The 25,000-nt window shown below is 40.2% G+C and overlaps 1 protein-coding gene and 1 long non-coding RNA gene across 4 annotated transcripts in view; both read right to left on the reverse strand.

Annotated features, from left to right (window-relative positions):
* ctnnd2a (catenin (cadherin-associated protein), delta 2a) overlaps positions 1 to 7,628 on the reverse strand; it is a 228,907-nt gene extending 221,279 nt beyond the window's left edge. For all 3 annotated transcript variants that reach the window (XM_060862327.1, XM_060862326.1, XM_060862324.1), the window contains exon 1: positions 7,365 to 7,628. The gene's annotated coding sequence lies outside the window, so the exon portion shown is untranslated. The remainder of the gene's footprint in view (positions 1 to 7,364) is intronic.
* An 8,680-nt stretch (positions 7,629 to 16,308) lies between these two features.
* Positions 16,309 to 25,000, reverse strand: part of LOC132839947 (uncharacterized) — a 17,085-nt gene continuing 8,393 nt past the window's right edge. The window contains exon 2 of the long non-coding RNA XR_009647780.1: positions 16,309 to 18,272. This is a non-coding gene — a long non-coding RNA (uncharacterized LOC132839947). The remainder of the gene's footprint in view (positions 18,273 to 25,000) is intronic.

A 25,000-nucleotide genomic window follows, 5' to 3' on the forward strand; every position in this document is an offset into this window, starting at 1 on the left:
GCGAGACGCAGCGAGGAGCCCTGTAATCACAGACGGGCTGATGTCATGGTAACGGCAGTGCTAATCGTTGCCACAGTTTCGAGCTGCAGGAAGTCGGTGCTGTGATGCTCGTACGGTGACCCCCAATGTTCTCCATGAGATCTCTTCACACGACCTCCACGCTGAGTTTCCAGCGATCCGAACCGAGCTCTCGGGATCCTTTCGGCTCGTCCTGTGGCTTTTTAGACCGGTTCTTTACCTGCTCTTCTTTCAGGGACTATGAAAAAACACTGACTTCTTTTCCTGTGAGTTTCCCTGAAAATCCACTCATGTTTTCTGACATGAGCATTTTTCAGAAAGTCAATATTCAGCACTGGGCGAGGCAGAGATAATAAATTCTTAAACGCATCACAGCACAAGGCTCGTTTTTTTGGTCCTTTCTTTATAAGATATGTTTCTGAAGCACACAGACTGAATCCTGAACATCAGCCATACACGTTTACTACATACTGTATAGTACACACGAGTCATTTGGCTAAAACGTTTACATCAAGTGACTGTATGTAGATCTCTAATGTTGAAGCACAGATTTTATTTCCGTTACTAAACACATACGTACACATTGCTCTTATACAACTGACTAATCTTAATTAAGGCTGAAAACTTGCTAGCAGCTAGCTTGGCTATGGGTTTTCACAAATGCTAGCTAGCTTCCTAAGAATCCTAATGTTAAATAGCTTGATCGCGTACCTGACTAATGCGAAATTTAAGCTACAGTATGAGCTAATAATTTGATTTACTTACTAATTAGCCTGTTAACCCAGACACAGGCTTTAAATATCTACTTTACACAGCAGTTAGCTAAGCTGCTGTGTAAAGTAATGGTGTCCCATCCTCTGAAGATGAAGATACTGAGGATGAACCAATGAATAAATATATGATATGTTTCCATGTATATGATATATTTAGCTTATCAAGTTTTTTTTTTCCACGTCGTCTGGTGAAGGAATCTCTCCAACTTTATTCAATAATTGCAATGTAAAGAAAAAATATTTTAGTTGTTTTAGTTTTAAAAGAACGAGCTGCAGGGGCACGGTGTCTTAGTGGTTAGAACGTTCGCCTCACACCTCCAGGGTCGGGGGTTTGATTCCCGCCTCCACCTTGTGTGTGTGGAGTTTGCATGTTCTCCCCGTGCCTCGGGGGTTTCCTCCGGGTACTCCGGTTTCCTCCCCCGGTCCAAAGACATGCATGGTAGGTTGATTGGCATCTCTGGAAAATTGTCCGTAGTGTGTGATTGCGTGAGTGAATGAGAGTGTGTGTGTGTGCCCTGTGATGGGTTGGCACTCCGTCCAGGGTGTATCCTGCCTTGATGCCCGATGACACCTGAGATAGGCACAGGCTCCCCGTGACCCGAGGTAGTTCGGATAAGCGGTAGAAAATGAGTGAGAGTGAGTGAGTGAGAACGAGCTGCAATGACACGAAGTCTGTGAACAAGACAGCAAGCGATTGTCCCTATAAACGCGCAGATTTTCTTCTTGCTTCTTTTCTTTTTCTTTATTAAAGGCACAATTAAAAAAAAAATTAGCGTCCTTTCTAATTGACTTGAGTAGGAAACAACGGCATCGTATTGACAGGTTTATCATCTCTCAGCATGCAGCTTGCTGAAGTTTGATAATAATTGGTTTTAATTACACAATATCCTAGCATTAGCTAAACGATTAATGAACTTAAATACGGATATTATTTGCTAATGAGGTGATGAGGTAGTGTTTGGAAGCATTGAGTTATGTAAATGCTAATTCCAGGAACTTTACCAAGGTCCAAACTCGCTAATTGTTTAAAATGACACCTTGAGGGACTTTTTAAAATATGGCTGAAAACGTCCCTTCCTTCATTTTTCCTCTGCAGACAGAAACGAACCAATCAGTGACCCCATGGGTAGAGGTCTCGTTGGGCAGCGAATTTGCTGCGACGCTAAAAATAGGCAGCGCTAAAAATACCGCGTTCCAGTCTGCGATGTGAGACGAAAATCTCTGTAGCGTACAGTAGGTGTGTTTTCTTCAGGAGACGGAAAAGCACAAGGTTTAGTCACATGGCATAAACCTCGGAAGCTCTGATCGAGTTATTTGGCACTTTATCCATAAAAATGTGTATGAAAGAAAATCGAGAGAGTGCAGTGAAGTGAAGAGAAAAAAGAAAAGAAAAAAAAAACATCATATCCAATATGATGGATAGTGCATCTGTAATCAGTACGTTTCCTACATGGCTGCTTGCACAGCATACTGTTTATTCTTTAATTTTCATCTTTATATCTCCTCACCTCGTGCTCCTGTCTACGAGTAAACACAGACAGACAGCCGTGACTCAGCAGACGGGGATTAGTCGCTCAGTTTATGCTTTTATTACACTGTGAAATGGGGAGTTTTTTTAATGTGCTGGAACACTAGATGTTGTTCCACGCACATTCAGCTCCCTAAGGAACAATGTTGTTAATCTTCATCTACATTTAGATCCCGAATGAACAAACCACGCACTACGCTGATGAGAGGAAGAACACACAGAAGAAAGGAACCAGACTTGAAGGAACTGAGAGACACCAGAAACTTGTCCTGCTGCCCTCAGAAATCATGTCGTTAGTCACTTGGAGTCATTCTGACCTTTTACATGATTAGCTCTTGTTGTGTGAGAGCTACATGTTAGATGAAAGAATTGGGGAGAACATTGGTGAGGATTGAAGTACCTCTTGGGAAATGTTCTGGAACAATATCAGTCAGGGTTCTGCAGAATTAGGGACCAACGGTGAACATTCCTTTGCAATATGGAATATGGAACAACCACAACTCCATTTAGAAGAGACCAGGATGAACCACGACCCGTCTAGAGGAGACCAGGATCAACCATGATCCCATCTTGAGGAGACCAGTATCAACCACGACTCTGCATAGAGTAGACCAGGATCAACCACGACTCCTCTTAGAGGAGACCAGGATCAACCATGACCCCATCTTGAGGAAACCAGGATCAACCATGACCCCATCTTGAGGAGACCAGGATCAACCATGACTCCATCTTGAGGAGACCAGGATCAACCACGACTCCTCTTAGAGGAGACCAGGATCAACCATGACTACTCTTAGAGGAGACCAGGATCAACCCTAACCCTACTCTTAGAGGAGACCAGGATCAACAACGACTCCTCTTAGAGGAGACCAGAATTAACCATGACCCCATTTAGAGGAGACCAGGATCAACCATGACTCCATCTTGAGGAGACCAGGATCAACCACGACTCCTCTCAGAGGAGACCAGGATCAACCACGACTCCTCTCAGAGGAGACCAGGATCAACCATCTTATCTTGAGGAGACCAGGATCAACCACAACTCCTCTTAGAGGAGACCAGGATCAGCCTCGACTCCGCCTATAGGAGACCATCCATGAAGGCTCCATGAAGAATAATGAAGTAATGAAGTAGGAAATAAACTGGTGAATCAGACCAAAGCAGAAGCACCAGCAAGACAAGAAAATAAACAGTTTTCTAAACAATGATTATTTTTCGGACATGTTCTAGATTAATCTATATACGATGAAACCCACGTTGGTTCATGAGATAAAAAAAATCGGGTTCTGAGGCCTGTATATCTGTACACACCATCTCGAGTGTGCAAACTAAAGCATAAGCATCTGCGTGTTGGCAAAGCAGGTTGGAAAGTCATGAAGAAATGAAATGTTGTCATAGTGATGTGCTATGAATATGATTTCCATATCAAAAGGCCTTCACACTAATAGCATGACGCCAACTCTCCAAAGCAAACGTGGTAAACACCAGAACAGTACTGGAGTAGTAATTATGCTCTCAGAAAGAAAAGAGATAGACAGAGAGATAGAAAGAGAGAGAGAGAGAGAGAGAGAGAGAGAGAAAGTTTCCTGCCTGTTAAAGAAAATACAGTGAGAAAATCAGGCGTGTTACAGAAGCAATTACGTGTGAAGTAGATTATATAGCGAACGTTCTGGATACAGCGTATAAGCCTCAATTACGGCTGCTAATATAACGGATTTACTCTCCGACTTCCTAACTAACTGAATTAGATTAGGTTTGTTTCTCATCAAAGTTAATGAGATCACAAAAAATGGCACTAACGATCAAAAAAGAACGTTAGCACACGAAGGGTTCACGCCGGCCTTGAGGTCCGTTCTAACCTGCTCCTGTCGTCCGTCATCTCTGTAGCCGAACATAAATTTCCCGAGCGTGCATTCGGTGTCAAATTAACTGTCCAAAACATGGAGGCCAGGATGCAAAGATATTACCGGTGGTTAGAAATGTGACATGACCTGAGATGAAATTAATCAGGCGTGACAGAGGGGGTGATGGGGGGGTGAGGACAGCATGGCGTAAATGATTTATTTAGTTATTTATTTAGTTATTTATCAGTTCATGTAAATATGAGAACGTACTCGTACAAAAGCTTCACTCCAATTTGTTTTATATTCAAATTATCAAAAAGTGTTATTTGTTATTTGTATATTATTTTTATTTGTTATTTGTATAGTGCGCTTAACAATAAACATCCTCATAAACCTGCTTTACAAAGAATGCAGATATAGACCAGGAGCTCATTTGCATAAAATATGCTCATTTGCATAATGTATCGCTTATTTGCATAAAAAAGCCATTTGAAACCTGTGCTTGTTTTTTTTTTCTTCTTAACATCATAAAGTCGATGTGTAAATCTGCGTATTCAGAAAATTCTTAGTTGTGATCCAAAATACATTCAGGTGCAAAAGTTTGCACACCCTGTAACGAGGACTAAAATGCGGTTTTGATTTACAAAAGGTTCAAATTGTGTTTCAGGTTAATAGTAAAGGAACAAATAAATGCTGTATAATGTTGCATAAATTCTCTCAACGTCACGGGCGATAAAAAGGACACACCGCTCGACTACATAACGGTGTGAATTTGTTATTTCCATCCAGCAGCTCTGTGCATGCCTGATGACCTGGACACGAGTCCATTATTCTCCAATTCCATCAAATGGGACCTTGAGGAACATTCATGAAGTCCATCTGTTATATTAGCACTGCTTCAGGAAAAAAAAAATCGCCTGTTCTCCGCTATTAATCTTCAAACACATGGCAATTTCCTAGCATGCTGTTTTGCAAAAAAAAAAAAAACACACACAACAACAATCTCGGAGTGAGCGCGATGGCGTGGAAGACAATCAAGAGAAATGCCTTTTGGCAGCTCACTCTGCCGTACCAGAAGCTCCAGTGACAATTACCCAAAACACAATCTGACCGAATCATCTGATGAAAAACACCCCAGAGAGCAGAGCATCCTGCGAGAAACTGTCTTGGAGGAAAATCTGGCTTTACATTGTGGAAATTTTCAGCCTGAAATTTTAAAATCACGTCATAAAAGAAAAGAACATTGAGTTTGAGATCATTTGTGATGCTTATTTCAGTTTGTGTGTGATGTTTTATCAGATACGAATACAAAAGTAGTGACGGAGAAACGCAAACGAAACAAGATAACTTTAAGTTATCTTTAAACTCACTTTTTTGTGCTTTCGCGCGTGTTTGTTTTCCACTCGTGAACACAGCGTCGTTTTCTTTTTTTCATCGTGAACCAGCTGTTACTATAGAAACAATAACTTACGCTATGGTGTGGAACATGTTATCTGTTTAATTATTTTATGAGGATCGTGATGATTATCGTCCTGACCTTTGACCTGTACAGTCATTCACTCCATCCTCTGAACTCCCACCCGAGCGTGACTCATTAAACATTGACTCAATTCCAGCACCGACACCAACACCAATTAATCTCTTTGAGCTGAAAGAGCTGCAGGGTGAACGTTCATACGTTCTACACGACAACCGTGTGAGAAAAAAGGCAGAGCTCCTAAATATTAATGCACTGCAGAAAATCAACGGCTGGTGATTGAACATGGGAGTCACGTGTGAAGCACCGCTGTGAGTCAACAACGTCCGGAGATACTTACAGGCCAACAAACGTGACCTGACACCGGACTTATGTGTGGACAGAATAGAAATTAAAATAAAAATTTCTACACTTGCTCTCTCTCTGTGTGTGTGTGTGTGTGTGTGTGTGTGAACAACAACTTGTACTGGTGACGAACAACCCAAACAGAACGCTGAATATTTTAGCAGCATTTGTTGATGAATTCGTGGATTTTCTGCTGATACTCTGTGCATGTGTCATGTTCTCACAGATATAAAGGATCCAGAACGGAACCTTTCCTTGTCACAGACATAGAACTCCATCATTTGTGCCTTTAGTGTGTATCTTTATTTAGCTTTCATGCCGTCGTGTGTCTGCTTTCTCTAACAACGTAGGGGTCAGGGCTCTCGGAAATACCGGCGCTAAACGGTACTTTGAGTGCAGGTCTTGACCTCAAAGTGGATTAGATTTTAAATTAGTGATGCAAAACATCTAATTATAGTACATCTGGCAGACTCCTTTATCCAGAACAACTTACATTTATCTCATTTATACTGATTAGAAATTAAGGCTTGGTGAACCTGGGATTCAAACTCATGACCTTCCAGTCAACACCCAAGCTACTACATCCCCATACAGTACGAAAGACGTAGCCTTGATAACTCCACCGCAGCAACAAGGACAATGTACAGTTTGGTCCCTCGATGATATTTGACAGAGTTGCTCAGCTCCTGGAAATGAAAACTAGAAATTCTGAACAGCTTTCGAACACGCAGATATTCAGAGTGGCAGGATTTAAAAATAAAGGTCCTGAGACACCTTTTGTACCTTTAATCTTTGTGTATAAACTTTTATAAGGAAGTAAATTATAGGTTAATGTAGATCACTGATCTAATGTAGATCACCTGAAGGTGATTAAATAGACTCCACGTGCACTTCCCAGGTTGAATATAAGTGCTGTAAGGGAGCAAAAGTACAAAAGATAAAATATTCTGGATATGTGAAATCCTCTCAGCCTCGTGTGTGTGTGTGTGTGCGTGTGCGTGTGTGTGCGTGTGCGTGTGTGCGTGTGTGTGTGAACTCGATTTGCATGTGCGTGCCCATTTTGCTCCAAAACTGCTCTCCAACGCATCCAGCATTGTTCCAAAAAAAAAAAAAAACAATTCTGAGTCACAACTTACAACATTTCCATCACACTAAAACGCGTCCACAGTAAAATACGCATCGTGCAGTTAGACCAGAAAGCTCTGTAGTCTACCGACTTCCGCCCATCCTGGATATCTAGAGCATCCTATGAACAATAAAACACGGCGAGCTGGAAGTGATGGAGAGAAGAAGAAGAAGAAGAAGAAGAAGAAGAAGAAGAAGAAGAAGAAGAAGAAGAAGAAGAAGAAGAAGAAGAAGGATGGATGTTGCGCACTCACCAGACGGGGAGTAAAGGAAACGGCACTATCCTCTCCTCTCCTCTCCTCTCCTCCGCTCCTATTCTCTCCTCTCCACCTCTCCGAGTCCCTGAATTCACCAGAGGAAAGATGCTGCTCTCATTGTTGAGGGAGGGAGACGGATCAGTTGGCCGGATGTCCGCGGTGGGACGGAGGGGATGCGAGCGGCGCAGAGTGGATTCACCGCGACAGAGGGAGAGATTCAGAGCGCAGCGGCGGAGGTTTTCAACCGCGCATCACACACAGATCTCATTCTCTCTCTCTCTCTCTCTCTCTCTCTCTCTCTCTCTCTCTCTCTCTGTGTCTGTCTCTCTCTCGCTCTCTGTGTATGTGTCTGTGTGTGTGTGTGTCTCTCTCTCTCTCTCTCTCTCTCTCTCTCTCTCACACACACACACACACACACACACACACACACACACACACACAATGTAAGATCATAGAGCGCCATCTGCCGCTTTAAATTTAAAAAAGCAAGAAACTTAGCAACCTTGAGATTTAAGTGTATATATTACTGAAATAAGTTACAGTAATCTCACATTTTAGATGTTTATGCAAACTCTCTTTTTTTTAAATTAAGGTCTAACATGTAACTTAAATTTTGTTCCATCTTAAAAATAAAAATACCAGGCAGAAACAAAAATGGGATTTCATAGTGATGTCATAGAAGAACCATTTTCCCCAAAGAAACTTTCAGTAAATTAGTAAATTTGTGTAGTTTAAAGTTCATTTTCCAACTATAAAGAACCTTTTGTGCAACATAAACATTCCATAAATGTTAAGGTTCATCATAGAACCAAACACTCTGACAAAGAACCATTTTAACTGCCTAAAATATAACCTGATAAAAAGATATGACTCACTCATCTACATCTGTTTAACCTGATCATACAGTTCAGCTCTCAAGACAACGAGATCTCACACACAAACACATGGCTGGAAGCTAATGATGCTAATGAAGCTAACAACAATCTTTCCAGGCTGGTGTCTGATCGTGGAATTAAATAAATATAATCGAATATCATGTCTGCATGTGTGTGAGATTCTGAATTATTCCTCCTGTATCAACTCCAGTGATGTTATGTTGAGAAACAGAGCTTTGTACATAGTGAAGGTGTGTTTCTGATGCTGAAAGTGTTTCTCTGTGACGTGGCGTTAAGTCTCGCTCAGAGATCATGGGATCGAGAACGGATCTGGATTTGGTGAGTTGTTTCGGGTTCTTTATATTCTACACAACCACAAAAAAAGATTTTATAGATTTTAAGTCGGGGTCACGGTGTCTTAGTGGTTAGCACGTTCGCCTCACACCTCCAGGGTTGGGGGTTCGATTCCCGCCTCCACCTTGTGTGTGTGGAGTTTGCATGTTCTCCCCGTGCCTCGGGGGTTTCCTCCGGGTACTCCGGTTTCCTCCCCCGGTCCAAAGACATGCATGGTAGGTTGATTGGCATCTCTGGAAAATTGTCCGTAGTGTGTGATTGTGTGAGTGAATGAGAGTGTGTGTGTGTGTGTGCCCTGTGATGGGTTGGCACTCCGTCCAGGGTGTATCCTGCCTTGATGCCCGATGACGCCTGAGATAGGCACAGGCTCCCCGTGACCCGAGGTAGTTCAGATAAGCGAGTGAGTGAGTGAGTGAGAGAGAGAGATTTTAAGATCTTAACAAGCTTCATTCATTTTTTTGTACTTTTTGACCTTTCATACATGCCCAAGTGCAGTTTAACAGTATACACATGATTGTTTTAGTCCATGACAAATAAGCAATTTAAAAAACAGATGTGTCTCATCATCATTGATCACTTGTATAATAATCAGTAAAGAATCCAGTGTTGAGTTCCGGAGAAGTGCTGCTTCTGTGAGTGGAGCTGAAATCCCGGTGCGACACATCCCGCCGAGCTGAACGCATTCCTTGCATATTTGCATTGTTAATAATCTCCTATTTCTGTTCAACAGGTTTCCACTTGCTGTCACGCATCCTGAACGAGTTCTGGTTACTGGAGACTTCATTTTCCATCAAGTGAAATCAGCTTGAGACACCAGCCGGTAAGTCGGTAGTATTGGAGCCATGGTGCTAAATACTGCAGTAATTTTAAGGCATTTGGTGCTGAATGTAAATTCCTCCCATCCCAGGACGTCTGAGCAGTGCTCGGAAAACAATGTGGCTGTTAGATATTTGGTGATTTTTTTTTTTTTTGAGAGTCTTTCCTGCTGATGTCTCCTGCCCTGAGAGCCTCCACCTGAATTCTGATCACATATGCACCCTTTAAGGTATTGTATTCTCCAATCATTCCCAGCAATCAGCTCTGCATTCGTACTTGTAGTTGCACTTCCCCGGATCATTTATCCTTCACAAGACTTTTATTCACTTGCACCTAAAAATCAGACATTTTTCAAAACCTTTACTACCTTCCATTTATACAAAGTGCTTTCTCTAGGCTCCTCCTCCAAGTCTTAAGGTTCCTTCTCAAAGGCATTCTGACTTTCTCCTTGAGGAACTTTCTCTGGATTCTTTATTTTCACAGATTTTTCTCTTGACCTCCTTCACAAAACTCATTTCTCTTCATGAAGGCATCTTCTTTAGGTTATGTTATGGGTTCCTCCAAGTTTTTCTTGCTGCCACTTTCATTCATTCATTCATTTTCTACCGCTTATCCGAACTACCTCGGGTCACGGGGAGCCTGTGCCTATCTCAGGCGTCATCGGGCATCAAGACAGGATACACCCTGGATGGAGTGCCAACCCATCCCAGGGCACACACAAACACTCACTCACACACTCACTCACACACTACGGACAATTTTCCAGAGATGCCAATAAACCTACCATGCATGTCTTTGGACCGGGGGAGGAAACCGGAGTACCCGGAGGAAACCCCCGAGGCACGGGGAGAACATGCAAACTCCACACACACAAGGTGGAGGCGGGAATCGAACCCCCAACCCTGGAGGTGTGAGCCGAACGTGATAACCACTAAGCCATCGTGCCCCCCTGCTGCCAATTCTTGCTCATTAATATCCAGAATTTCTATAAAACTGCTTTTTCCTTCCCTTCTGATACAGAACCACAAAACTGATATTTCTATTTCTGAATCAAGCTCCGAAGTCACTGTACATCACGTCAGTTGCACAACGTCTCACCCTTTGCATGTTCTTTCAGCATTTGTAAATAAATGCCAGCTGTTTTAACAATTACACAAATGCATCTGTTTATTAGTATCGGCTGTACAAATCTCTGTTACTACAGAAATTACAATATTTTGGAACGAGTGCATTTAATATAAACCTCAGAGCTGCTGTTATAGAAAATGAATCATCTCTCTGTGCCCCTGCATTCAGAGCTGGTATAACTGTATTTTTCAGTTCATTGACTCTGTAAGGAAATGCTTTTAAGATCTATGACAGAGGTAAATGTTTGCACAAAAAAAATAGCTTGCACTCAGTCAATAGTGTGTGTGTGTGTGTGTGTGTGTGTGTGTGTGTGTCACAATAACGTGAACGCATCATTTGAAGCTGTTTCCTTTTTTGCTTTGCTTCTCACATCTCGTCCGAGCAGTCTGTAAACAAAAGCCGGGATGCCCTTTGAGTCAGTCTGATCTGACGCTCGGCTTCGGGGAACACGGCTTCTCTGAGGCACGTCGCTCGATATTGAAAGAAATGAGGAGGTCTGATATTACTGCAGATGAGCCGAGGCTTACGGTGCGGCTCAGACGCTGAGCAGGAGATTGAAATTCTTTCCAACGCACGGTAATGAATTTTGCAAAACCGTCTTCATGATATGATCAACTATAATGAGTTTTTGAAGATTCGGCTGAATAAAAAAAGAAGGGTTTTTGTATCTCAGTGAAGTAAACAGACATCACACAAAAGCAATTACAGTAAACAGTCATTGTCTGAAACGCTGTAGTGTTTTTTACTCGTGCCATCATTTACACGAGCTCTTCGTTTGGATGATTTAATCCCTGGACCTTTAAAGGTTTCTGTAGAAACCTGCGTGAGTGTTTTTCTATGTTTCCATTTGTAAGTTAAGAAGAACCCTTAATTATTTAAAGAAGCCTAACTTCCTAAGAGTGTAGCATTGATTACAGTCATGAATACGACAGAAACCTCTAATTGTTGAATAGTATTTTCTTGCCACATGATACAGAGTTTTTTAATGGGGATTCTCTGGGATCTACTGGTTCTCCTGGTTCTCTGTGGAACCCTTGTGTAGGCTTCCCTTGTAGGGTTCTACATAAAAATGGTCACATACTTTAAGCATTCAATATGTTGAACATCTTGCAGGTGAGTGCGAAGGTTTTTACACCCATTGGATTTGAATGGGGGATCTCCAAAGATGATGTTAAAATGAGTGTGTGTGTAGGTGTGTGTGTGTGTGTGTGTGTGTGTGTGTGTGTGTGTGTGTGTGTTTGTATAGCGCTTTTTACAACTGACATTGCTTTACAGAACATAAACATAGAACAAAAGGTTAATATAAAGAATAATATAAAGAATAATATAAAGATTAATATAAAGATTAATATAATACAAAATTCAAGATTAATATTAGATATATTTAGTTCACAATGTGTTTGTATTTATCCCCAATGAGCAAGTCTGAGGTGACTCAGGTGGCTGTGGGGAGGAAAAACTCCCTTAGATGGTAAAGGAAGAAACCTTGAGAGGAACCAGACTCAAAGGGGAACCTCATCCTCATCTGGGTGACACTGGGGGTGTGATTATAAATATACAGTCTGATAAATGTTGTGTTGATGTAAAAGACCACATGGAGTTCACATTTCCTCTTTAGTATCGCAGAGACTAACTGGAGCTGGTAGATCTCTAGATGCCTCAGGATCCTCACAGAGTCGCCCTCGTCTCAGTGGAGATCCAAAATCTTCATCGCATGGAAGACGATCTGAGCTGGTACAATTTCTGGATGCCTCGGGATGGGTAGAAAGAGAGAAGCATTGTAGAGAGATTAACATATCTGCTGTTCATAATAAAAGTCTTTCATAAAAGTCTGATGTAATAGTGCACAATATTATGGGATGTATTATGTGTACATCTGACTAAAGAGATGAGTTTTTAATCTTCATTTAAACTGGGAAAGTGTGTCTGAGCCCCGAACACTATCAGGAAGACTATTATAAAGTTTGGGAGCTAAATAAGAAAACGCTCTACCACCTTTAGTAGACTTAGATATTCTGGGAACTACCAGAAGTCCTGAGTTTTGTGATCTCAGAGAGCGTGAAGGATTGTAACGTGTTAGAAGACTAGTTAGATACATGATCTGTACTAGTGTATAGACCTGTACTAGTGTATAGACCTGTACAAGTGTATAGACCTGTACTAGTGTATAGACCTGTACTAGTGTATAGACCTGTACATGTGTGTAGACCTGTACTTGTGTATAGACCTGTACATGTGTATAGACCTGTACTAGTGTATAGACCTGTACTAGTGTATAGACCTGTACGTGTGTATAGACCTGTACATGTGTATAGACCTGTACTAGTGTATAGACCTGTACTAGTGCATAGACCTGTACGTGTGTATAGACCTGTACTAGTGCATAGACCTGTACTAGTGCATAGACCTGTACTAGTGCATAGACCTGTACTAGTGCATAGACCTGTACATGTGTATAGACCTGTACTAGTGCATAGACCTGTACTAGTGCATAGACCTGTACATGTGTATAGACCTGTACTAGTGTATAGACCTGTACTAGTGCATAGACCTGTACTAGTGCATAGACCTGTACATGTGTATAGACCTGTACTAGTGTATAGACCTGTACATGTGTATAGACCTGTACTAGTGTATAGACCTGTACTAGTGTATAGACCTGTACTAGTGCATAGACCTGTACTAGTGTATAGACCTGTACTAGTGCATAGACCTGTACATGTGTATAGACCTGTACTAGTGCATAGACCTGTACATGTGTATAGACCTGTACTAGTGTATAGACCTGTACTAGTGCATAGACCTGTACTAGTGTATAGACCTGTACGTGTGTATAGACCTGTACTAGTGTATAGACCTGTACTAGTGCATAGACCTGTACATGTGTATAGACCTGTACTAGTGTATAGACCTGTACTAGTGTATAGACCTGTACATGTGTATAGACCTGTACTAGTGCATAGACCTGTACTAGTGCATAGACCTGTACGTGTGTATAGACCTGTACTAGTGCATAGACCTGTACTAGTGCATAGACCTGTACGTGTGTATAGACCTGTACTAGTGTATAGACCTGTACTAGTGTATAGACCTGTACATGTGTATAGACCTGTACTAGTGTATAGACCTGTACATGTGTATAGACCTGTACATGTGTATAGACCTGTACTAGTGTATAGACCTGTACTAGTGTATAGACCTGTACTAGTGTATAGACCTGTACTAGTGTATAGACCTGTACATGTGTATAGACCTCTACAAGTGTATAGACCTGTACTAGTGTATAGACCTGTACTAGTGTATAGACCTGTACATGTGTATAGACCTGTACTTGTGTATAGACCTGTACATGTGTATAGACCTGTACTAGTGTATAGACCTGTACTAGTGTATAGACCTGTACTTGTGTATAGACCTGTACATGTGTATAGACCTGTACTAGTGTATAGACCTGTACTAGTGTATAGACCTGTACTAGTGTATAGACCTGTACTAGTGCATAGACCTGTACTAGTGTATAGACCTGTACTAGTGCATAGACCTGTACTAGTGTATAGACCTGTACTAGTGTATAGACCTGTACGTGTGTATAGACCTGTACTAGTGCATAGACCTGTACTAGTGCATAGACCTGTACTAGTGTATAGACCTGTACGTGTGTATAGACCTGTACTAGTGTATAGACCTGTACTAGTGTATAGACCTGTACATGTGTATAGACCTGTACTAGTGTATAGACCTGTACATGTGTATAGACCTGTACTAGTGTATAGACCTGTACTAGTGCATAGACCTGTACTAGTGTATAGACCTGTACTAGTGTATAGACCTGTACTAGTGTATAGACCTGTACTAGTGTATAGACCTGTACTAGTGTATAGACCTGTACTAGTGTAAACCACAGACTGCACTTTTCTTCAGATAAAAAGTAAACTTTAGAACATTTTACACTTTATATTAAATAAGAAAGAGCGCAGAAAGAGATTGTTAACAGATGTGAATCGTTTTCTTTTATAAATTCAGTTCTGCTGATGTTGCGGTTGCACAATAAATAAAATGAATTACTGAAATCACATCATCTTATCCATGTCCCGACTGCCACAAGATGGTGTCGCAATGCCATAAATCTGAAATCTGGCATGACCCATTTTTTTTCCCTCAGTTCGCTTGTTTTACATTTTTACAGCAGCTGTTGCTTTTCTAAACATTTTCAGTTTCTCTTCTGATGTGAAATTACTGTGATCACAATCACACAAGGATGAATTTAATGAAATGTAGCCGCCTGGGCTTTTTGAGTGTGTGTGTGTGTGTGTGTGTGTGTGTGTGTGTGTGTGTGTAGGGTGTAGGGTGTGTGAGTGTGTAGTGTGTCAGGAATTCCGTCCAGTGAACTTTGGCCATCACCCAGCAGCACACAGGAGAAGGAGGATATGGAGAAACACTGTCACTTTCTCTTTGCTGACAGGAAGGATATCGAGTTCCTGAGAAAATGCAAACGATCAACGAAGCGTGGTTAGCATCGTGCATAAGCATGTAAGCTGATGAGAGCTCACGGGGACGTGATTATATAACCCACAGTTCAAACGAAAGATTTAATATCTCTGTTCAAACAGCACAAAATCGCTCCTTTAAACTTTTACGCAAACATCGTATGTACGACTTTAAACCCGTAAACGTTACACATGTGAAAATATACGAATCAAGGAAGAAATCGTTAAAAATTGAAACATTAGCGTTTGTGGAAAAATCAATTAACCAGTCAGGAAAAATCTAATACTGTCTACACTCACTGTCCATTTTATTAGGAACACCTACCTGCACACCCACACAGTCATGTAGCTACTGTATCTAATCAGCCAACCATGTGTCAGATACAGGTCAAGAGCTAAACAAACATCAGGATAAAGACAAATTTAGATTTCTGTTAAACACAGAAACACGTGGCATGGCCGGTGGTTGGTGCCAGAAGTGAAGGTTTGAGTATTTCTGATGAATTTCCTGCTGGGATTTTCACACAAAAGTAAACACCGCTGAGCGAGCGACAGTTCCGTGGGTGGAAACACCTCGTCGTTGAGAGAGATACGAAGACGGTTTCCAGCTCGGTTCAAGCTAAAATGAAGGATATAAAGTCTCTCATCATGTGACATCATCAGTATTTAAATGTGTGGTGAGAAGAAAAGCATCTTAGGAGCAACATCACATTGAGCTTTGATCCTTCAGGGGAAAGTAAATGAAGCAGGTGAAACACAAATGATGGGAAAAATGAATGGGCAAAAAAAAAAAAAAACACACGAAAAATAAATAATGCTTGAAGAAAATCAGCATGTAAAAAAAAAATCATGTGAAAATAATGGAATTGTGTAGAAATCACACAGAAATATAAATATATTTTTAAAAAAAAAAGACGTTCAATCAAATCACGTTGAAGCGCGGCGTGTGAAGCGTCTCAGACAGACCTGTGTACCATTTACATGAGAAGATTCGCTGACTTTACTATAAGATGGATTATTAGATAATTAAAGGATTCTTAGCTTGAATAAAGGGACTTTTCATGCAACCTGAGGACAAACCGAATTTCAGCTGAGAATGAAATTAAACCTGAATCGAAAGGAAGTGAAAGTAATCATGTAACACACAATAAGCAGAGTGTAGATGAGGCATTTCCTAATGTGTGTTTCCCAATGGAGGGTGGAGAACAATTTCCCACATTCAAAACGGAACCAGAGACACACACACACACACACACACACACACACACACACACACCATGATCACTGAGTTCATACTGTTTATTAAGTCCTTATAAGTCAGTTCTTTTACACTTTTCACTCATTTTCGGAACTCGTTACGATCCGTGTGTTTGTCGCAAAGCAACATCCATCAGCAAACATCCGTCTGCTCTGTCAGCTATTAGAGAAGGTTCAGTGTTGATGAAACGATGTTAAACTCAAAGATGAGTTCTGTCTCTATTAAAACCTCCTGCTCTCTTCGCGGTTGTCGTCACGAGCTGCATCGGAGTCTCCGAGACTCTCAGTACAGTGAAACATTCACCAATATTTACTACTTGAGATGATACAGAACGGTGGGAGAAGAAGCCTGGATTTAAGTAGCACACATAACAGTTTAACACGTGATGGAAAAGTAGATGACGAGACAATTTCAGACACAACGCTCCTTTGTTTAGGAGTTAAATGACTGAAATTTATCAGCATGTCAGGAGAGTAAAAAAGAAAAAGACTAAATCTGTCCTTAATGTTTACAGAATTCTTTGTAAAATAAACAAATGAAAGAAAAGAGATGATGAGATTCTCTCACAGCCTCGTTTCACCCTGTCCTCATTTATTTATGTCACAAACTATAAAAAACTCATTGTATTAGCTATCAGTGTGTAAAAGTGTGTGTGTTTGTGTGTGTTTGTGTGTCTGTGTGTTTGTCTGCATTTGTGTGGGTGTTCTCGTGTGTGCATTTGTGTTTGTGTGTGTCTGTGTGTTTGTGTGTGTGTGTTTGTGTGTGTCTGCATTGTGTGGGTGTTTCGTGTGTGCATTTGTGTGTCTGTGTGTTTGTGTCTGTGTGTCTGCATTTGTGTGTGTGTTTTTGTGTGTGCATTTGTGTGTGTGTCTGTGTGTTTGTATGTGTTTGTTTGTGCGTTTGTGTGTGTTTGTGTGGGTGTGTGTTTGTGTGTGCATTTGTGTGTGCGTGTGTCTTTGGGTTTGTGTGTGTGTGTGTTTGTGTGTGTGCATATGTGTGTGTGCGTGTGTTTGTGTGTGCATGTGTCTTTGGGTTTCCGTGTGTGCATTTGTGTGTGTTTGTGTGTCTGTGTGTTTGTGTTTTCGTGTGTGCATTTGTGTGTGTTTGTGTGTGTGTATGTTTGTCTGTGTGTTTGTGTTTTTGTGTGTGCATTTGTGTGTGTTTGTGTGGGTGTGTGTTTGTGTGTGCATATGTGTTTGTGTTTTTCTCTCTTTCACAAAGCTTTACATTCACGTACACAAGTCACTTCCTGTTCGTACACAAATACACAATCTTATTATGCATTAATTAATCTCATTAATCTAATTATGACTTCATTGCACTCACTTGTCCTTGTGTCCTTGTGTAACCTTGACAACATAACAAAACAGATGTTTCCAAGACTCTTAAAATATATTATTTCCTCCTGTTTGTCTCGCGTTCATGTTGATGACTGAACGTCTTCCTCACGTCTCACTCCACGCTGGTCTTTAATATGAAGCTCTTATGAAAGTAGACACTCAGGACTTTAAGAATTTGTAGAATTTCATCAGATTCCTGACTCATTTTAGATCAGACTCACAGACACAACAACATCCCATAGGTCTGTTCACCAGTGTACCTATAAAAAAAAGTGCAGATGTTTTCTTTAAAAAGAGTCTTCAGATTAAAAGCTTTACTCTCGTGCGTTCCTCACCTCGTCCTTCCCTCGTGTAAAAGTTGCAGTGTTCAGAAAATAAGTAGGAATCAAAGGGAAGGAACAGATCAGAAGGATCTTATTTCTGAGCTACATGAAGTGTGTATGTTCTAACAAACATCTGGCTGAGAAGGTGTGAGAGGTTTGAATCAGGATCTCATAGGACGGCTTAAAAAAAATCACTTTTAAGTTTACATTTACGACATTTGGCAGAATCCTTAATCCAGAGTGACGTAGAAAAGTACTTCGAAGTCCTGAGCGACGAATCCGTCGATATTCGCTGGTTCGCTGAGATACAATCAGATTAAAACTCTGTTGGGAGGAAATACAGAAGTTGTAAAAATACAGTGTTTTTTTTTTGTTTTTTGTTTTTTTAAATTTCATTAAAACTAGTATTTCAGGAAGAGGTAGATCATCATCTGTGACTCAGCTGTTCTGGCATCAAGCAGAAGTTCATTCCAGCACCTTGGTGCCAGAACAAAGAGTCTTAGTGCATGGATAAATAATAATAATAATAATAATAATAATAATAATAATAATAATAATAATAATAATAATAATAATAATAATGGGGGGCACGGTGTCTTAGTGGTTAGCACGTTCGCCTCACACCACCAGGGTTGGGGGTTCGATTCCCGCCTCCACCTTGTGTGTGTGGAGTTTGTTTGCATGTTCTCCCCGTGCCTCGGGGGTTTCCTCCGGGTACTCCGGTTTCCTCCCCCGGTCCAAAGACATGCATGGTAGGTTGATTGGCATCTCTGGAAAATTGTCTGTAGTGTGTGATTGCGTGAGTGAATGAGAGTGTGTGTGTGTGTGCCCTGTGATGGGTTGGCACTCCGTTCAGGGTGTATCCTGCCTTGATGCCCAATGACGCCTGAGATAGGCACAGGCTCCCCGTGACCCGAGGTAGTTCGGATAAGTGGTAGAAGATGAATGAATGAATGAATGAATGAATGAATGAATGAATAATAATAATAAGAAGAAGAAGAAGAAGAAGAATAAAAAGGCCGAATCTTTCTGACATTGTAAAGGAGATCACGAGAGAAAGAAGAAAAGATCAGTGAGATGTTCAAGGTTTTTACTTTCATGCAGGTGAGTGTGAACGAGCAGATAAGCAACTCATCAGGAAAAAATAATATAGTGATGAATAAAATAATAGTTTAATAAGATTCGCCTCGAATCGCCGTCGTGACTTTTTATCCAGGTTTAAAAAAATGCTTGCAATGTAAAACTTTTTTAAATCTGGAGCCGCTTCAAACGAACACCTTCATCAGGTTTGGAACGTTCCTAAAGATTTCACGGTTCTGCTCGTGCTCGTCACGGTTCTGCTCGTGTGGCACAATATTGAGTTGAAATGTAAACAAGAGCATAGCTGAGGGTAACGTTTATAACACGATGTTCCTGAGCATCCGTGAGTCACCCTGACAATCCTGTAGTACCGCTTCATGCTAAATCACAGTCGGAGGTGGAATTTAGTTTAATCTGTAAAAGGAACGTTTCTAAAACACCCGGTCATGTGTTTTAACAATCATAAATTATAAAATATCACAAGAGACATTATTTCTGTGAAGAAAGATGCAACACAACCTTCCTTGATGCTGTGAAATATTTTTCTCATATATATATATATATATATATATATATATATTTTTTTTTTTTAATCAGAGCCAGCGAGTGCAATTCCAAACTCAATCAATTAACTTAAAAGTTCTTGCCAGAAGAAGACGAGTCGGAAATCTGCTGACGATGCGGTTATACGTGGCTGAAAGCTTGAGAGCAAATCAGGGCGTGGTCTTAGTGCGTTGTCTTGTCAATCACAGAGACTCTAGCCAATCGTGGGTCATGTATGTGGAAGAGGGCGGATTGTGCTTTACTCCAAGAGTGATGTGACTCAACATGAACAAATGTGGATGTCTGAGTTCTCGTGGCTCTGGCTTATATATTAAGTCATTATAAGTCAGTTCTTTTACACTTTTCACTCATTTTCATTACCAGTTTCATCAATCCAGAAAAAAAACGGTCACGTTACGATCCGTGTGTTTGTCGCAAAGCAACATCCATCAGCAAACATCCGTCTGCTCTGTCAGCTATTAGAGAAGGTTCAGTGTTGATGAAACGATGTTAAACTCAAAGATGAGTTCTGTCTCTATTAAAACCTCCTGCTCTCTTCGCGGTTGTCGTCAAGAGCTGTATCGGAGTCTCCGAGACTCTCAGTACAGTGAAACATTCACCAATATTTACTACTTGAGATGATACAGAACGGTGGGAGAAGAAGCCTGGATTTAAGTAGCACACATAACAGTTTAACACGTGATGGAAAAGTAGATGACGAGACAATTTCAGACACAACGCTCCTTTGTTTAGGAGTTAAATGACTGAAATTTATCAGCATGTCAGGAGAGTAAAAAAGAAAAAGACTAAATCTGTCCTTAATATTTACAGAATTCTTTGTAAAATAAACAAATGAAAGAAAAGAGATGATGAGATTCTCTCACAGCCTCGTTTCACCCTGTCCTCATTTATTTATGTCACAAACTATAAAAAACTCATTGTATTAGCTATCAGTGTGTAAAAGTGTGTGTGTTTGTGTGTGCGTTTGTGTGTGTTTGTGTGTCTGTGTGTGTCTGTGTGTTTGTGTGTCTGTGTGTTTGTGTTTGTGTATCTGTGTTTGTGTGTGCGTTTGTGTGTTTGTCTGCATTTGTGTGGGTGTTCTCGTGTGTGCATTTGTGTTTGTGTGTGTCTGTGTGTTTGTGTGTGTGTTTGTGTGTCTGTGTGTGTCTGTGTGTTTGTGTGTCTGTGTTTGTGTATCTGTGTGTTTGTGTGTGTCTGTGTGTCTATGTGTTTGTGTGTGTCTGTGTGTTTGTGTTTGTGTGTGTCTGTGTTTGTGTGTGTCTGTGTGTTTGTGTGTCTGTGTGTTTGTGTGTGTTTGTGTGTGTCTGTGTGTGTCTGTGTGTGTCTGTGTGTGTCTGTATGTTTGTGTTTGTGTGTCTGTGTGTTTGCATTTGTGTGGGTGTTTTCGTGTGTGCATTTGTGTGTGTGTCTGTGTGTTTGTGTGTGTTTGTGTGTGTTTGTTTGTGCATTTGTGTGTGTTTGTGCGTTTGTGTGTGCATTTGTGTGTGCGTGTGTCTTTGATAATAATAATAATAAGAAGAAGAAGAACAAGAAGAAGAATAAAAAGGCTGAATCTTTCTGACATTGTAAAGGAGATCGCGAGAGAAAGAAGAAAAGATCAGTGAGATGTTCAAGGTTTTTACTTTCATGCAGGTGAGTGTGAACGAGCAGATAAGCAACTCATCAGGCAAAAATAAAAATAAATACATTAATAAAAGAATGTGCTGTTCTGTGTGATGCATTTACAGCATTCAGTAATTCATCCTTAGTAACTGCCTGGTCAGGACGATGCTGGTTTGATATTCCATATATTTTTAGTACATAATAAAACCAGCTAAGTTCATTTTAAACATCGCAGGCGACACTAATAATATAGTGATTAATAAAATAATAGTTTAATAAGAATCGCCTCGAATCGCCGTCATGACTTTTTATCCGGGTTAAAAAAACGCTTGCAATGGAAAACTTTTTTAAATCTGGAACCGCTTCAAACGAACACCTTCATCAGTTTCGGAACGTTCCTAATCGTTTATAACACGATGTTCCTGAGCATCCGTGAGTCAGCCTGACAATCCTGTAGTACCGCTTCATGCTAAATCACAGTCAGAGGTGGAATTTAGTTTAATCTGTAAAAGGAACGTTTCTAAAACACCCGGTCGTGTGTTTTAACGATCATAAATTATAAAATATCACAAGAGACATTATTTCTGTGAAGAAAGATGCAACACAACCTTCCTTGATGCTGTGAAATATTTTTCTCATATATATATATATATATATATATATATATATATATATATATATATATATATATATTTTTTTTTTTTTTTTTTAATCAGAGCCAGCGAGTGCAATTCCAAACTCAATCAATTAACTTAAAAGTTCTTGCCAGAAGAAGACGAGTCGGAAATCTGCTGACGATGCGGTTATACGTGGCTGAAAGCTTGAGAGCAAATCAGGGCGTGGTCTTAGTGCGTCGTCTTGTCAATCACAGAGACTCTAGCCAATCGTGGGTCATGTATGTGGAAGAGGGCGGATTGTGCTTTACTCCAAGAGTGATGTGACTCAACATGAACAAATGTGGATGGCTGAGTTCGCGTGGCTCTGAGGAAGCAGGTGTTTACCTTCAACGTCAACATTCCTAGTGAAGCGTTTGATAAGTGTGAACTGCCAAGTTAGTTAGAAAACGTGTGTGTGTGTGTGTGTGTGTGTGTGTGTGTGTGAACAAATCTATAAAAAACGAAAGAAAAACTCTGCAGGTGATGTCTTTGGTCCTTGGATTGTTCATAATCATTTATATGACCATCGTTTTTAATCATTTAATCGTGTGATTAAAAATCACATTCTATAGATGTTCCAGCTCCAGTTGGATTCTGCTTCATGAAGATTTTGGACATTTAAACAGAAGTTGCCGACCTCATGAGGACTTCAGGAGAACAATCGCTTAATAAACAAAATAAGATTCTACACGCTGAGTATTTAAAGGCTTTTGTACGGAGGAGCCGATGTTGAATCTATAATGAACTCAGATGATGAGTTCCTCAAGAGCTCCTGGTTACACAACCCCAACTGACTGTATATAACTGTAGAGAGGACATTATTTATAATCCCAATCTCAGTATTTATAATCATTTATAATCCCACTCTCAGTGTTTATAATCATTTATAATCCCACTCTCAGTGTTTATAATCATTTATAATCCCACTCTCAGTGTTTATAATCATTTATAATCCCACTCTCAGTGTTTATAATCATTTATAATCCCACTCTCAGTGTTTATAATCATTTATAATCCCACTCTCAGTATTTATAATCATTTATAATCCCACTCTCAGTGTTTATAATCATTTATAATCCCACTCTCAGTGTTTATAATCATTTATAATCCCACTCTCGGTATTTATAATCATTTATAATCCCACTCTCAGTGTTTATAATCATTTATAATCCCACTCTCAGTGTTTATAATCATTTATAATCCCACTCTCAATGTTTATAATCATTTATAATCCCACTCTCAGTATTTATAATCATTTATAATCCCACTCTCAGTGTTTATAATCATTTATAATCCCACTCTCAGTATTTATAATCATTTATAATCCCACTCTCAGTGTTTATAATCATTTATAATCCCACTCTCAATGTTTATAATGATTTATAATCCCACTCTCATTGTTTGTAATGATTTATAATCCCACTCTCATTGTTTATAATGATTTATAATCCCACTCTCATTGTTTATAATGATTTATAATCCCACTCTCTGTGTTTATAATGATATATAATCCCACTCTCTGTGTTTATAATGATTTATAATCCCACTCTCAGTGTTTATAATCATTTATAATCACGTTCTCTGGTGTCTCAACCTTTCTTCCTCATACCATCTAAGGGAGTTTTTCTTGCCACAGTCACCTCAGGTTCGCTCATTAAGGATAAATATAATTACTGTTCTGTAAAGCTGCTTCGAGACAACGTCCAATGTTAAAAATTCTATAGAAATAAAACAATTGAATGGAGTAAGTTTTTGACACCTTGTCGTGCGACTTGCTCCGTCTCCACCACAGAATAGACGGCGCTCGTCCACATCGTACAAAACATTACAAGATTTTCTGCTTAAAAAAACATTTTTTTTAGCCTTCAGACTAAGTTGAGCTTCTACAGCTTCTTTCGTATAGACACACTCATTTTCATCCGCTTTACATTCACATTTACATTTAAGGTGTTCCGCAGACGTCTGTATCCACAGCAACAGACAAAATATACATACAAAAAAAATCCAGTTAAAGATCCACGTCTGGAAATATTACTTGAGGTGAACGGTTCAGAAAATTGTTGGCTTAGAGTCTTATTTAGAGGCTGCGCTAATTTAATGGATTGTTTATGTTGGGGGGGCACGGTGTCTTAGTGGTTAATACGTTCGCCTCACACCTCCAGGGTTGAGGGTTCGATTCCCGCCTCCACCTTGTGTGTGTGGAGTTTGCATGTTCTCCCCGTGCCTCGGGGGTTTCCTCCGGGTACTCCGGTTTCCTCCCCCGGTCCAAAGACATGCATGGTAGGTTGATTGGCATCTCTGGAAAATTGTCCGTAGTGTGTGATTGCGTGAGTGAATGAGAGTGTGTGTGTGTGTGCCCTGTGATGGGTTGGCACTCCGTCCAGGGTGTATCCTGCCTTGATGCCCTGTGATGACGCCTGAGATAGGCACAGGCTCCCCGTGACCCGAGGTAGTTCGGATAAGCAGTAGAAAATGAGTGAGTGAGTGAGTGAGTGAGTGAGTGAGTGTTTATGTTGGAGAAAATAAGTACACGTTCATGTTGTTTTGTCAGATCTGTGACTTAAACAGAATAGCGCAGCACCATAAGTACTTTAGACCAGACATCATTATTATTATTATTATTATTATTATTATTATTATTATTATTATTATTATGATGATGATGCAGGATAAGGACCTGTAACTCCCCCAGGATATGCACAATGTTCTCAATGTTCTGCTCGTTCTTCAGACAAGAAACTGAATAAAAAAACTTTTTCATCTTATAAGATGAAGTATTAAATTATTAATCATATCATTATTAAACATCACGATTTCAGACCTAATGTCGTATATGCAGCGTGCGAAAGTTTTCGCGCCTCCGGGAAGAAATCATACATAGATTTTTTTTTGTTTTTTTTAAGACAAAACGTTTAGCGTCTCAGGTCTGACGGATGTTACTCTATTAACAGGAAATTGATTCTACAGAAAAATAAAAAATGCATCCCCTGAGGACACGATGAAAAGATTGCATCTATTTCTAAAAGGATGTTTAGTGTCTTGACAGATCTGCTTTTATGATCACAGACACCATTCTGTTGCATCCACTTCTCTTTTTATTTCCTTCAGACTTTTCTTTTCCTCTTTTCTTCATGGATATTAGTAAAAGAT

This window comes from Tachysurus vachellii, chromosome 25, assembly GCF_030014155.1.
Source record: "Tachysurus vachellii isolate PV-2020 chromosome 25, HZAU_Pvac_v1, whole genome shotgun sequence".
In the NCBI taxonomy this organism is placed as follows: domain Eukaryota; kingdom Metazoa; phylum Chordata; class Actinopteri; order Siluriformes; family Bagridae; genus Tachysurus; species Tachysurus vachellii.